Source organism: Triticum aestivum, chromosome 6A (assembly GCF_018294505.1).
Source record: "Triticum aestivum cultivar Chinese Spring chromosome 6A, IWGSC CS RefSeq v2.1, whole genome shotgun sequence".
In the NCBI taxonomy this organism is placed as follows: Eukaryota; Viridiplantae; Streptophyta; class Magnoliopsida; order Poales; family Poaceae; genus Triticum; species Triticum aestivum.
Window position 1 is genome coordinate 1,594,232 of NC_057809.1, and position 13,771 is coordinate 1,608,002.

Consider the following 13,771-nt stretch of genomic DNA (forward strand, 5'->3'; position numbering starts at 1 on the left):
CAGCCAGACAGAAAAACTCAATAACAAGAGTCAAGAGCACAACTCGAGTGAAACGAGCATGCATATGTAAGAAAAGAAAAATACCCATCCACGCCTGTCCATGATGAGTTTCTGAATCAAGGCCCAGGTGCCCAACAAACGGAATAAGCTCCAGGCTCAAATAATCTAACCCATCCACGCCTCCTCCACTTGCAAGCACCTAGAAGAGCATCTCTTAGTCAGTTGTATGTTTGCGCGTAACTAGTGCTTGCTCACAAAGTTGCGAGTTTTTAGAACTATAAGTTGAAGCAATTAATATGAGGTAGCGGAACAAGGATAGTGGTACCTTAATTAGCAGCTACATATCCTGTGCGAGTCCATTAGAGAGCAGAAATGTTGGTGCTGTTTCCTCCGGGAAGAAAGATGGTGACACAGGATGGAGGAAGAAGAATGGGAGTTGGGCATCAACTGTGAGTGTTAGCTTCACATATGGTTTTGCTGATCAACATACATTGCTTTTGCCTTTGCCTTTGCCTTTGGCCAAAGCGAGCGCACAGCATATCATGCTTCTTTGCTTGGGTTTGGAGGCAAAGAATAAAGCCACGGATCGGCATCTCGATCCCTTTTTTGCTTTGCGGATGGCGAATAACAGAATCAAGCTCCTTAATTCGCTTGGTGTTGGAATAGAAGGATGAAATTGTTCCTCTGGGCTGAAAAGAGCAGAGTGAATCGCACGACATCACAGCCTTGCGATAAAAGTGAACCACAGCTCTAGGATGTTTTTTTGTTCCGGAGATAGTAGAGACCCTATAACCTGTCGGCGCGCGCGGCCAGAGCACGAGCGGCCGGCGTCGTTCCTCGGCGGCGTGGCCAACCACCACGCCGAGCCTTGCCGATATGCCAAATAGCTCTGCCTGGCCGTGGTGTGTTAGACTCTATATTTACATAGAGCTTCTGTACGTAACTGTATATTGTATTCGTATAAATGATGTACGAAATGCCAAATGGAGGCCGAGCTCCATGGAGGACTTTATTTGAAAACTTCAAAATTTGAACTTTTCAGTTTCAAAAAATTAAGAAAATAAATACACATACACCTATATACATAATGTACATGTATGTAAATTTTCAGGTCGAAATACATTAAAATGTGAGCTACACAAAAAAGACAAGTTTGTGGCTTTTTAGTATAAGGTATTTCATCCTAAAATTTTCATCTTTAAAGTCCATGATTTTTTTTGCAGCTCGCAGTTCAAGGTATTTCATCTTGAAATTTTCACACATACACTTTACATTCTTCCATACACGTGTATTTTTTTCAGAATTTTTGAAACTGAAATTTATGAATTTTGAATTTTTCAAAATAAAGGGTTCCATAGAGCTCGGTCTCAAAAATGCCCTACTCATGTGGTGTACCCCTATATATAAAGAGAGCCACAACCGTATTAGGGTGTCGTGCATTTTCTCACAACCCTAATCTTTACATGGTATCAGACTAGTTCTATGATCGATGTCTTCCGCCTCTGCCCCGATCGCCCCTGCCCCGGCCGCCGCCGCCTCTCCGTTTTGTCCTCTCGTCCGCTGGCCTCCATGGAGCAACATCGGAATCAAGGATTTAGGGGTGATAAAAGTGCAAGTGAGCAACTAAATTATATCACATTGGCTGCTTGCAGGTCTTCTGTGCTCTAGACCCAATGAGTACGCCACATGCTATCTTCTTGGCAACTATGTTAGATATATTAAATTTACTATATATAGAACTAGCTACTTTATTTTTAGTAAGAAAATTAATTGAACTAGTTTATTTTTAGTAAGTGCTTAGTTGAATTGAACTAGTTGAATTAATAGAACTAGCTAGTTAAATTAATTAGTTGAATTAATATAGAACTAGCTAGCTAGTAAGTGTTTATCAGTTAATGTTTCAATTATGAACATAGGAAATGTCGTCTGACGACGAAAACAATTTTGTTATGTGTGAATACTGCTAAGAAGAGCGCGGCCTGTGCGACAAAAATTTCCTAGTTGATGATAGGCGCTTTAGTATCAAGCTGGATGAGACCTTCGAAGTGGATACAGTAAGTCACAACGACAAGTCTTTTTTCGTAATTAAGCATGACTTATGCTTCATTTGCTTCAACTTATAATTTTAAATTTTCACTATTCTACTAGCGTATCCCCTACCATGCAAGAATTTTTGTCTTGGATAAGATAGGTTTCAGTCCTAAAAAAACTATGGAGGTAAAGAGAGTTTACTTGAAGACCGAGCATGGTTATACCTTCAACGTCAAATTATACAATGCAGACACCTACACCTATTTTGAATGCAAAACTTGGCAAGCACTATGCAAGGCTTATCCAGCTTGATATTCGTCCCGAAGATGATATTGAAGGTAATAGAGACATTTGGGTCGATGTGCAGACTCCTCTAGTACTACCATTATGTGAGTTTCTCAACCATATTTATGTCTCCAATATTGTTTATGCAAAAATAGTTGACAACTAATTTCTATTGACAACTTATTTCCATTCAAGCAAACATGTCCAGCGCTTGGTAGACAGTACCATCCCCTGTCCCGGGGCTGAACTAAACTGCGAGGAGACAAGTCATTATGTTTCATGGCTTGAGGATCTTTATGATGTCAAGAGAAATTATTTTCCTGAATTTGAAAATCTTAGTACTCAAAACGTGTGACCAATAGTGATCGTATTGAACTACGGTCACATCTATTTCGGAAAGACGCATGGTAAGATTTTTACTATTTATCCTCAGTGCATCTTTTGCATACAATATTTTTCAAGCTAAACTTCATTGCTAAGTAATGTTACTATACGCGATGTTCTTCAACAGGGACTCCCGATGAGAGTTGTGCCTCAGTGGATCAAGACTAAAGGTCGCATGTCAATGGTTAGCTTATGGCCAAGATATCCTACATTGCACATGAGTGCATTCAGGATTTCCACAACTGAGGAATGCTTAATAGTGAAAGACTGAAACAAAATTGTGAAGGATCACAAAGAAGTACTAGGGGGCAGCAAACAGAAGCGCAGCCGACGATTAGAGACAGGTTCATTTGCATGCTCCAATATGATGAATCAGGAGAGCTATACATGTTATATGCTATTTTAACTGAGAGAGAGCAGCAGGAGTGATTAGCATGCTATTAGTACTTGTCCTCTCATGTCGGTGTTCTTCGTCGATCCTGAATTTAATCTCACGACCATGCTGAACTAGATGATATCTTTGCTTCTGGTATAAGTGAATGTTTCTTCTTTAAGCTAGTGTTAGTGATGATTAGATAGCGGTAACGACTATGATGATTAAATAGTGGTAATGATGACTATAATTGATGATTTTTCAGCTAGCTAGTATACTGTTGTTGGTGATGATATGATGTAAGAGTTTTTATATTAATATGATGATGATGAGTTATTATTTCATTTATGAAAGAAACCGCAGATTAGTTTCAACTGGATGCAGAGCTAGCTAGCTAAGTGATCAAGTATATATATGCCATATCTATATTACTTGATCACCTAGTGATTTAACAACTCATTATAATATAAAAACAATCTCTAAATTAAACTGAAAACACGAAATTAAAGGAAAAACAAAAAATAAATCCAAAACCACCCCAAACATTTAGTATCGGTTGGTGGTATCAATCGGTATTAAAGGTCTCCCCGCATCCGGCCCTGGCATGTGTCACGTGGCCTTTAGTCCCCACCCTTTAGTGCCGGTTACAGAACCGGCCCTAAAGGCCCTTACGAACCGGTGCTAAATCCCGGTTCTGCACTAGTGGGATGCGGTGTTAGCCGTAGGATGCGGACACATGGTGGCAGATGCCAGCCGGTCTATTTTTAATAGGGTTATTTGGATAAATGCCACTTGAATTCTGACGATTCCGAGAAACGCCAATGCAAATGTCACCACATATTATGCAAACTTTGAAAAACAAGACTTCCTCTTTCTCTCTGTCTTTCTTGCCAAGGTTATTTTTTGGAGGAAATAATTATCATGACCTCCTACCACTAATCCACCACCTCTCTGTCCAGCTTTGAGCGGGAATACGAGACGCGAGACATGAAACGCCAAATTGGTAGTTGTTTAATGTTACATATAGCAAACTGTTGGAAATTATCCTTCTTCTTTGGTAAGCGGAGGCACAGTTGTATGGACTCTTGTGCCCGTCAGATTCGGCATCCGGAATGGACATGAGAGACTATCATGCTGACATGCTAGGAAGCAGCCTCGCCGTCATATGGGCCGAAACACAACTAGCAGGGAACCAGATCCTAGAGGCACTGTGGGCCAAAGTTGTCTGCTTGGAAGTACAGGCTCCCAACACTAGTAAAAAAAGGGCCATTTGTCCCGGTTCATAAGGCCCATCTGTCCTGGTTGCGGAACCGGGACTAAAGGGTCGTTACTAATGCCCTTGCCCTTTAGTCCCAGTTATTATATGAACCGGGACAGATGGGCCGCCACGTGGCCGTTGTGACGAGTCCAGGCAGGAGAGCCTTTAGTCCCGGTTGGTGGTACCAACCGGGACCAATAGGCATCCACGCGTCAGTTGTTCAGGGGTTAGGGTTTTTGTTTTTTTTCTGAAAGGGGGATGAATTTGGGGTTTTTGTATGGTTAATTAAGGTGCTTCATGTATTGTGTTAGGTAGCTAATTAATTAATAGAGAGAAGTGTCCTCTTTTATCTCCGTGCTTGGTCGACGCTACGTACTATACGTATAGAGAGGCCCTCGACACGGTAGCTAGTAAGAAAATAAAGGAAACCATTAAGTACAGAAGTTCGTCATGCATACCGAGAGAAGTGATCGACCTCTCCTTCTCCGAGAGATTGGTCGAACAACAAGTTTTCGTATTATCTATCCGACGCTACTGGCTACATACATATACAATATGTAAGATCTGTTACAATCCCCTAGCATCTGAAATCAAGTTTCACATGGTATTCTCCCTCTTGAATTTCTTTCATGCGATCTTCTGGTAGGAGTTCATTCCGCATCTCCCACGTCTAATTTGAAGAAGGGGGTTAATACATATATATGAATGAAACTCAACAGAAATGATGGTGTAATAAAATGAAATTATGAATATTATTGCTTACGCACATCAAATTGTCTTTTAGAGTAGCCCCGCTTATCTTTGCAAGTCGCGTTGTAGATGAACTCGCACACATAGTATCCACAGAAATCATTCCCTTGTTCCTGCCACAAGCACTTTACGAGAAATAGAGGTCAATCAAACTGATAATGAAGCATTATAAATGGCATTGATGAAAGTAGCTAGAATCAACGGGATCGAGATGCGCGGAACTAGCTAGCTAGTACTACTTACTTTCGGGTATGTCCATCGCAGCTCCCCGGCAGTCCCGAAGCTTGTGCGGTGAATACTTTCCAAACCCTGCGAGACAAAGAAAACAATTACTTGATATCAGGAAATGAAAAAAAAGTTGCCGATATGGTGCGATAATGATCGATCGACTTACTTCTCGAGCATTTTAGTCATGTCCGCATAGGTCTCGGGAGATTTTCGTCTCGAGTCTAAGACGATTACTAGTCCCTACTCAAGCTTAATCTCCAGGAGAATATAGTGGAAGCTGCGCACGCATGCATAACTCATCAATTACATTACTATAACCTCGCTCGAGTAATAAGGGAAACCGAATATGCACAAGACAGTAACACTCACTCGAAGTTGTAAGGAAAGAGTATTTTATCTTTATTTTGATTTACTATCAATGATTTGAGCAAGTTGGCCTCAGCATCATCAGCGTTCTTTTCAACCTCAAATTTATCCATGAGATTTGTGTTAATGAACCCAATATCATACATTTCTGCTTTTCTGCACTCGACGATCTTCGATCTGCATAATATAGTGAGGATAATCATATATACATGCAATGAAAGAGCTGAGCTATATATAGAGACTTAATGACAGAAGTAGCACTTACAGACAGTAGCAACTGACCGTTAATTTATTGATGGCCTTTTGATTGAACCACTGGAAGAACTCCTCAAATGGAACAGTCAACAAATGAATTCCAACAAGGTCGTGCTCATCTTGAACTCTCAGATACAAAGTATTCGTCCCCCCAGACTCTCTGCAGGTTTTCATGTACCAATCATGGAACCTTCGCATCATCGTTGTTAGAGATTTTTCATCTTTGACGAGAGGCTTCGCGTACTCGTATCTGTGTTCGTCCACCTCCAAGAAATCATAATGTACATCGTCGGGCAGGTAATTTCCAAGATTGCTATAACCGGGCACCATCCCCGGATCATTAGCGACGATATCGCTAGACACCTTGAGCGGGGGGCACAATTGGTCCGCTTGTTCGCCGAGCTGGGCAATTTTTTCCCAACTCGTCGTTCTGCTAACCTTCGATCACTGATAGTATTTCCCGACCGCTCCGCTTCGATATATACCTTTGCAGTAATGTGCTCATAGTTGGTTTTCGGCAGAGACTTTGGTGGTTTCCTCAGGGCATCGAGTGTGCACTTTGCTTTCATCCGGTCTACCTTCTCCTCCGGAGATGGATGTCTCTTTGCTTTCACCCCTTCAAAGAAGTCATTCACTTCTTTTTCCACGATCTTCGCGTTTTCTTCCACGGTCCTCTCGTATGGTAACTTCTCTAGAGGCTTGCGAGGTGGACCGAATCTGTATTGCCTGCCTCTGGTTGTACTGCTAGACGCCGGAGCAAACGGAGTGGTTGCGGCTATCTTCTTTCATGCTTGCTTATGAGGCGGAGGAGAAGGACTACGACGCGCTGGAGCAGCCGGGGCGGCGGCGGGTCTCTTCCGCCCTTGCTGGCGAGGCGAAGAAGGAGGAGGCTGGTGGCTGCTCGTGCACGCCGGCGCAGGCGGAGAAGGAGGCGGAGTGCCGCCACGCGCCGGAGAAGGAGGCTGGTGGCTGCTCGGGCGCTCCGGCGCAGGCGGGGAAGGAGGCGGAGTGCCACCACATGCCGGAGAAGGAGGCTGAGTGCCCTGATCACTCGCCGGAGGAGGAGGCGGAGTGCCCTGACTCGCCGGAGGAGGAGGAGGAGGCGGAGGCGGAGGCGTCTAGTTCGGAAGGTTGATGAGCTCCTTCCGCCATAGGCATGGAGTCTTCAGAGCAGAACCCAGCCGAGTCTCCCCTTCACCGGTAGGGTGTCCAAGCTCGAGCTCCTCAAATCCTTCCGTTATTTCGTCCACCATCACCCTAGCATATCCTTCTGGAATCGGCCGGCAGTGAAAAGTTACACCAGGTTCAGGACGTGCAACAGAGCCAACAGCCGCCTTGATTTTCGTATTCATCCATTGCGTCATAAGGTGGCAATTGTGAGACTCCGTGATTAAGTCCACGGGGTAGCTAGCAGGAGTCGTGAAGACAGGCTCCTGAAGCAGCTTCGTGGAAGCCACGCTGCTTCTCCGCTGAGATGGCGGTGTAGCTTAGGGTGTAGCAGCTTTGGCAGGTCGCGTGCTGCGGGCCTCATCTCGTTCCTCTAGCGCTTGTACCCTTGCGTGCAGCTCCTGTAGTTGGGTCAACTCCTTTTTCTTCTTCCTCTCCCGGCGTTTGTAACCGCCTGCGTCGGGAAATCCAGCCTTCCACGAAAGGGAGCCTGGTGTGCCTTGTGTCCGTCCGGGGTGCTCAGGATTCCCGAGGGCCTCTGTGAGCTCGTCGTTCTCTCTGTCCGGAACGAACGTCCCTTGCTGCGCCTTTTCAATATACTCCTGAAGCTTCTCGATGGGTGTGTTCAGCTGCTCGTTGGTCCAAACGCACTTCCCTGTTACAGGGTCCAATTTCCCCCCAACCCCGAAGAACCAAGTCCTGCAACGGTCTGGCCAGCGTCGCGTCTCTGGTTCGATCCCTTTAGCAATGAGGTCATTCTCAGCCTTGTCCCACAATGGCCGGGCTTTCAGGTAGCCACCTGACCCCGTGTGATGGTGATGCTTCTTCTTTGCAGCATTTTTCTTGTTTGTCGCTGACATCTTCGCTGCTCTCTCAGATTTCTTTTTGGTGACAAATGCGGGCCACTGATCTTTGATCTTCTCAAATCAGCCGATGAATTCTGGAGTCTTGTCTTGTTCAACAAACGATGATTTTGGCTCATTCTTCCACCTCCTGAATAGCTCAGCCATCTTCTTAAGAGCATAAGCCTTGATCATTGGCTTTTTAACTGGATTCTCCGAATCCTCCTCTGGCAGGAAGGTGAAATTTTCCTGCAGCGCGGTCCAAAGATCAGCTTTCTGCCTATCGCTGACATAAGACACCTGAGAGTCTTTGTCCTTAGGCTTCAACCATTGCTCGATGCTGATCGGGATCATGTCCCTAACTAGAACCCCGCACTGAGCATTAAATTTTTGCTTGGTCCGGTGGGGTTCAATCGGTTGGCCAGCGCGATCAATTTCGATGATCATGTACCTTTCATCCGAGCGCAACTTTCTCTTCGGGCCTCGTCTCGTTATCGAAGTGGTGCTCGATCCGGAGGGCTAGAAAAGAAGAAAAAGATGAGAGTTAATATGTGTACATACCAAAAACAATTAATGCATCAATTAGGTATAGTCAGCACATGCTTAATTAGTTAATATATATACCTGGCCGGACTCCGTTCGGTCACCGGAGCCGTCATCACGGTGTCCTTCCCCCTCCATTCGGTCACCGGAGCCGTCATCACGGTGTCCTTCCCCCTCCATTCAGTCACCGGAGCCGTCATCACGGTGTCCTTCCTCCTCCATTGTTTGATCATCGTCGTCGTAGCCTGCTTCTTCATCCTGTCTTTCCAGACCATCGGTGCATGTGTCGTTGAGAAACGACAAGACGACATCACTTCCATGTGCGATTATCTCCCCCAACACCGCTTCTTGTGCTTCGTCTCGGGGGTGCGGATCCATAGTTTATGCAAATATTTAAAACATGGCAATTATTATTCAAACATGACAGATGGATATATTAGTGGCAAACGTTGAAACTAGCTAGCTAAGCACAATAAGGAATCATATTAGTGGCCTGGCCTCGACGCTTCTCTATGGTTTGGGTGGCCTCGACGACAATGCTCTTTTAACTTGGTAAATTGGGTGGCCTCAAGAGAGTTGGTCGATCGGGTAGGGGCGCGGCGGGAGGGGTAGGAGACCGACATTGTTTTTTTCTAGGGTATGGGTGTCCTCGAGAATTTTGGTCGAGCGAGAGGGCCGCGGGGTGCTCCCGTGGTATAAGTTATCACGGTCGAGAGGGAAAGGCCCCTCAAACCCTCGGCGACCCCTCCCCCTCCCCCTCATGTCGAAGTTATCGGGGACGGGGTATATCGACAACGACATACCCGATAAAAAATAAGAAGACGAAGAAGAAATAAAAAGAGGAGAAGAACAAAGGAATAAAGGAGAAGATCGAAGAAAAAAAGAAGAAAAAGAAGAAGAAAAAAGAGGAGAAGAAGAAAGGAATAGAGGAGAAGAAGAGAAAATAGAAAATACTATTTTCTATTAGTATTTTCTATTTTCTCTTCTTCTCCTCTATTCCTTTCTTCTTCTCCTCTTTTTCCCCATTTTGTCCTCTTCTTATTTATTTCTCCACTTCTTCCTCTCCTCTTCTTCTCCTTTTTCTTTTCCTTCTTCCTAAACTAAATATAAACTAAAATAATCCTAAAATTAAACAAAGTTATCGAGCCGGGGTATATCGACAACGAAGAAAAAAAGAAGAAAAAAAGGAGAATAAGAGAAAATAGAAAATATTCCTTTCTTCTATTTTCTATTTTTTCTTCTTCTGCTCTATTCCTTTCTTCTTCTCCTCTTCTTTTTCTTATTTTTTCCTGTTCTTATTTATTTCTCCTCTTCTCCTCCTTTCTTCCTCTTCTTATTTTCCTTTTTCCTCTCATTCTTTTTCTTCTTCTTTCCTTTCCTAGCTAGATATATAAAACTTTTCTAAAAATGTAACTTTTGCATATATAAAACTTTTCACTCTACATTTTCGTACATATGAAAAAAAATAAAGTTGCTATACAAAAGTGCACAATTTTTATGAACAAATTACAACATCTAAATTAACTAGACATCTAAATAAATATAACTACACATCCAAAATTTTCCTAATCTTAAAACTAAACTAAACATAAACTAAAATAACCTAAAAACATGTAAAAACATCTAAGAATAGCATCTAAAAACTTCTAAAAAAACATATAAAAACATCTACAAATATAATAGCACCGCGCAGGGGCGGATCCAGGGGCACGGTGGAGGGGCCGGCGCCGGCGGGGCAGGGTAGGGGCGCAGGGGCGCGGGACAGGGGAGGGGCGCGGGAGCAGGCTGGTGCTCACAGGGGGCGGCGCGTCGGGGCCGGCAGGGGCGCGAGGGTCGACGGCGCATCGGGGCAGAGGGCGTTAGTGGCGGCGGCACCGACAGCGACGTTGAGCAGCCTGACGGCGTCGGTGGCGGCGATGACGACAAGGTGGAGCAGGGGCGTCGGGCGGCGACGGCGACGAGGAGGAGCAAGAGCGTCGGGGGAGAAGAAGTGATGGATTTCATCAAAACTGATAAGTGTTTTCTTATATACCCAGGGCATTGGTAATGGTTCGTGGCACAAACTGGTACCAATGGTCCCTTTAGTCCCGGTTGGTGCTACCAACTGGGACCAAAGGTCTCTTTTCAGCAGCCCAAAGGGCGGGAAGCGGAGGCCTTTGGTCTCCGTGAACCAAAGGCCTCGTGCTCCCCGTGGCCAAAACTTTAATCCCACCTCGCTAGTTGAGAGGGGCGCGGAGTGGTTTATAAGCCCCACTGCCGCACCCCTCTCGAGCTCCTCTTGATTGCAAGCTTACGAGCCTAATTGTCACTACTATGCCCGATGGGCCTTCTGCGGGCCTGAATCCTGGCCCATGGTAGAGTTTCTAGTCGTATTCAGGCCGTGGTGGCCCAGTAGTTGGCACTTTCTTTTTTATTTTTTTGTTGCTTTATTTATTTTATTTTATTTCTACTTACAACAAAAAACCTTACCATTGCTATTTTTATTTTTTTTATTAAAGTTTATTTATTTTACTTTTATAAAGTTTATTTTGTTTCTACTTCTTTATTTTATAAAAGTTTATTTTATTTTGTTTCTACTTATTTATTATATTAAATTTTAGTTTTTTTTATTTTGTTTCTACTTATTTATTTTATTAAAGTTTATTTTATTTTATTTTGTTTCTACTTATTTATTTTATTAAATTTTAATTTATTTAATTTTGTTTCTACTTTTTATCAAAGTTTATTTTGTTTCGTTCTGCTTTTCATGTTTTGAACAGAAAATACTTTGATAATTTCAGTGGCATGAATTTTATATAATTTTAGTTTAAAAAATACTAGAGGTTTATAAAAGCTTTTTAGTTCATTCCTTTTGCTATTAGAGTTTTATAAAAGTTTTTTAGTTAATTTTCTTTTTGCATGGTATCATCATTTCATCCACATAGCATGTGCAAGAAATTAGAGAGGGTTACGGCAAAAACTGGATGCACTTCGTGTACAAAACAGACAATCTCTTTCGAAGTATAAGGGTTTCATACGGAAACTCGTCTGTTACAAAGGGATTTCATTTTTTTGAACTTATTTGAACTTCAGAGTTTTTCTGTGTTCAAAATGCACCATTCAAAGCCACGTCATCAATTTTCAACCCTTTCTGACTTCATTTGTTATTTTTCATGCATTTACTGATTATTTTGAGCTATAAGACCCTGAAATTGAAAAGCACTACAAATGAACTCTGAAAAGGTTGAAAGTTGGCATGGTATCATCATTTCATTCACATAGCATGTGCAAGAAAGTAGAGAGGCTTACGACAAAAACTAGACGCACTTCGTGTACAAAATGCATAATCTCTTTCAAAGTATCAGGGTTTTATACGGAAACTCGTCTGTTACAAAGGGATTTCATATTTTTGAACTTATTTGAACTTCATACTTTTTCTGTGTTCAAAATGCACTATTCAAAGCCACCACATCAATTTTCAACCCTTTCTGACTTCATTTGTTATTTTTCATGCATTTACTGATTATTTTGAGCTATAAGACCCTGAAATTGAAAAGCGCTACAAATGAACTCTGAAAAGGTTGAAAGTTGGCATGGTATCATCATTTCACCCACATAGCATGTGCAAGAAAGTAGAGAGGCTTACGGCAAAAACTGGATGCACTTCGTGTACAAAATGCACAATCTCTTTCAAAGCATCAGGGTTTTATACGGAAACTCGTCCGTTACAAAGGGATTTTATTTTTTAAAACTTATTTGAACGCCATACTTTTTTTGTGTTCAAAATGCACCATTCAAAGCCACATCATCAATTTTCAACCCTTTCTGACTTCATTTGTTATTTTTAATGCATTTACTGATTATTTTGAGCTATTAGAGCCTGAAATTGAAAAGCACTACAAATGAACTCTTAAAAGGTTGAAAGTTGGCATGGTATCATCATTTCACCCACATAGCATGTGCAAGAAAGTAGAGAGGCTTACGGCAAAAAATGAATGCACTTCGTGTACAAAACAGACAATCTCTTTCGAAGTATCAGGGTTTTTTTTAAGTTTGAAATATCAGTGTTTCATACGGAAACTCGTCTGGTACAAAGGGATTTCATTTTTTTGAACTTATTTGAACTCCATACTTTTTCTGTGTTCAAAATGCACCATCCAAAGCCACATCATCAATTTTCAACCCTTTCTGACTTCATTTGTTATTTTTCATGCATTTACTGATTATTTTGAGCTATAAGACCCTGAAATTGAAAAGCGCTACAAATGAACTCTGAAAAGGTTGAAAGTTGGCATGGTATCATCATTTCACCCACATAGCATGTGCAATAAAGTAGAGAGGCTTACGGCAAAAACTGCACTTCGTGTATAAAATGCACCATTCAAAGCTACATCATCAGTTTAGTACATATAGCTCTCATGGATAGATAAGTGACCAAATTAATAGAAGTTCATCATCACATTAAAAACAAAGTACATACATAGTTCTCATTGAACAACATATAGCTCTCCAGAGCATCTAGTTAAACCATACATTGAAACTATGTGAAACCTTTCAATGCAACAATAAATGTGATCATAATCACAACCATGGTAAAAATTGATCCAACGGCATAATGATACCAAGCCACGGTATGAATGGCATATTTTCTAATCTTTCCCATCTTCAACCGCATTGCATCCATCTTGATATTGTGATCATCGACGACATCCGCAACATGCAACTCCAATATCATCTTCTCCTCCTCATTTTTTTATTTTTTCCTTCAAGTAATTGTTTTCTTCTTCAACTAAATTTAACCTCTCGACAATAGGGTCGGTTGGAATTTCCGGTTCAACTACTTCCTACATAAATAAAATCTATGTCAACTTGATGGGCATAATTGTGATAAACAATAAATGAACCGAATAGTTATAAAAGATAATATATACCACATCCGAATCATAGCCCGGACGAGGGCCGACGGGGGCGGATACCAAAACCATCGCACTATATAAGCACAAGCAATAATAAAAGTAAGAAAATTAGACAAGTATCTATCTAACGTAAGAATTTTTTTTTTCAGAAGAAGATAAGAGGCTCACCACAGTGGTGCAGGCGACGAGATCGGCGCGGGCGATCGACGGCGGGGAAGACGGGGACGGGACGTGACGGACCACTAAACCTAGAAAAATCTCGAGGAAAATGGAGCTTGGAGGTCGAGCTTCGAGAGGAGAAAGTTTAACTAGCGTGGCTTGGGCATTTCATCGAACACCTCGTGTGCATAGGAGGTGAGGCCGGACAGAAAAAACAAAGAACTATGGAGTGCTC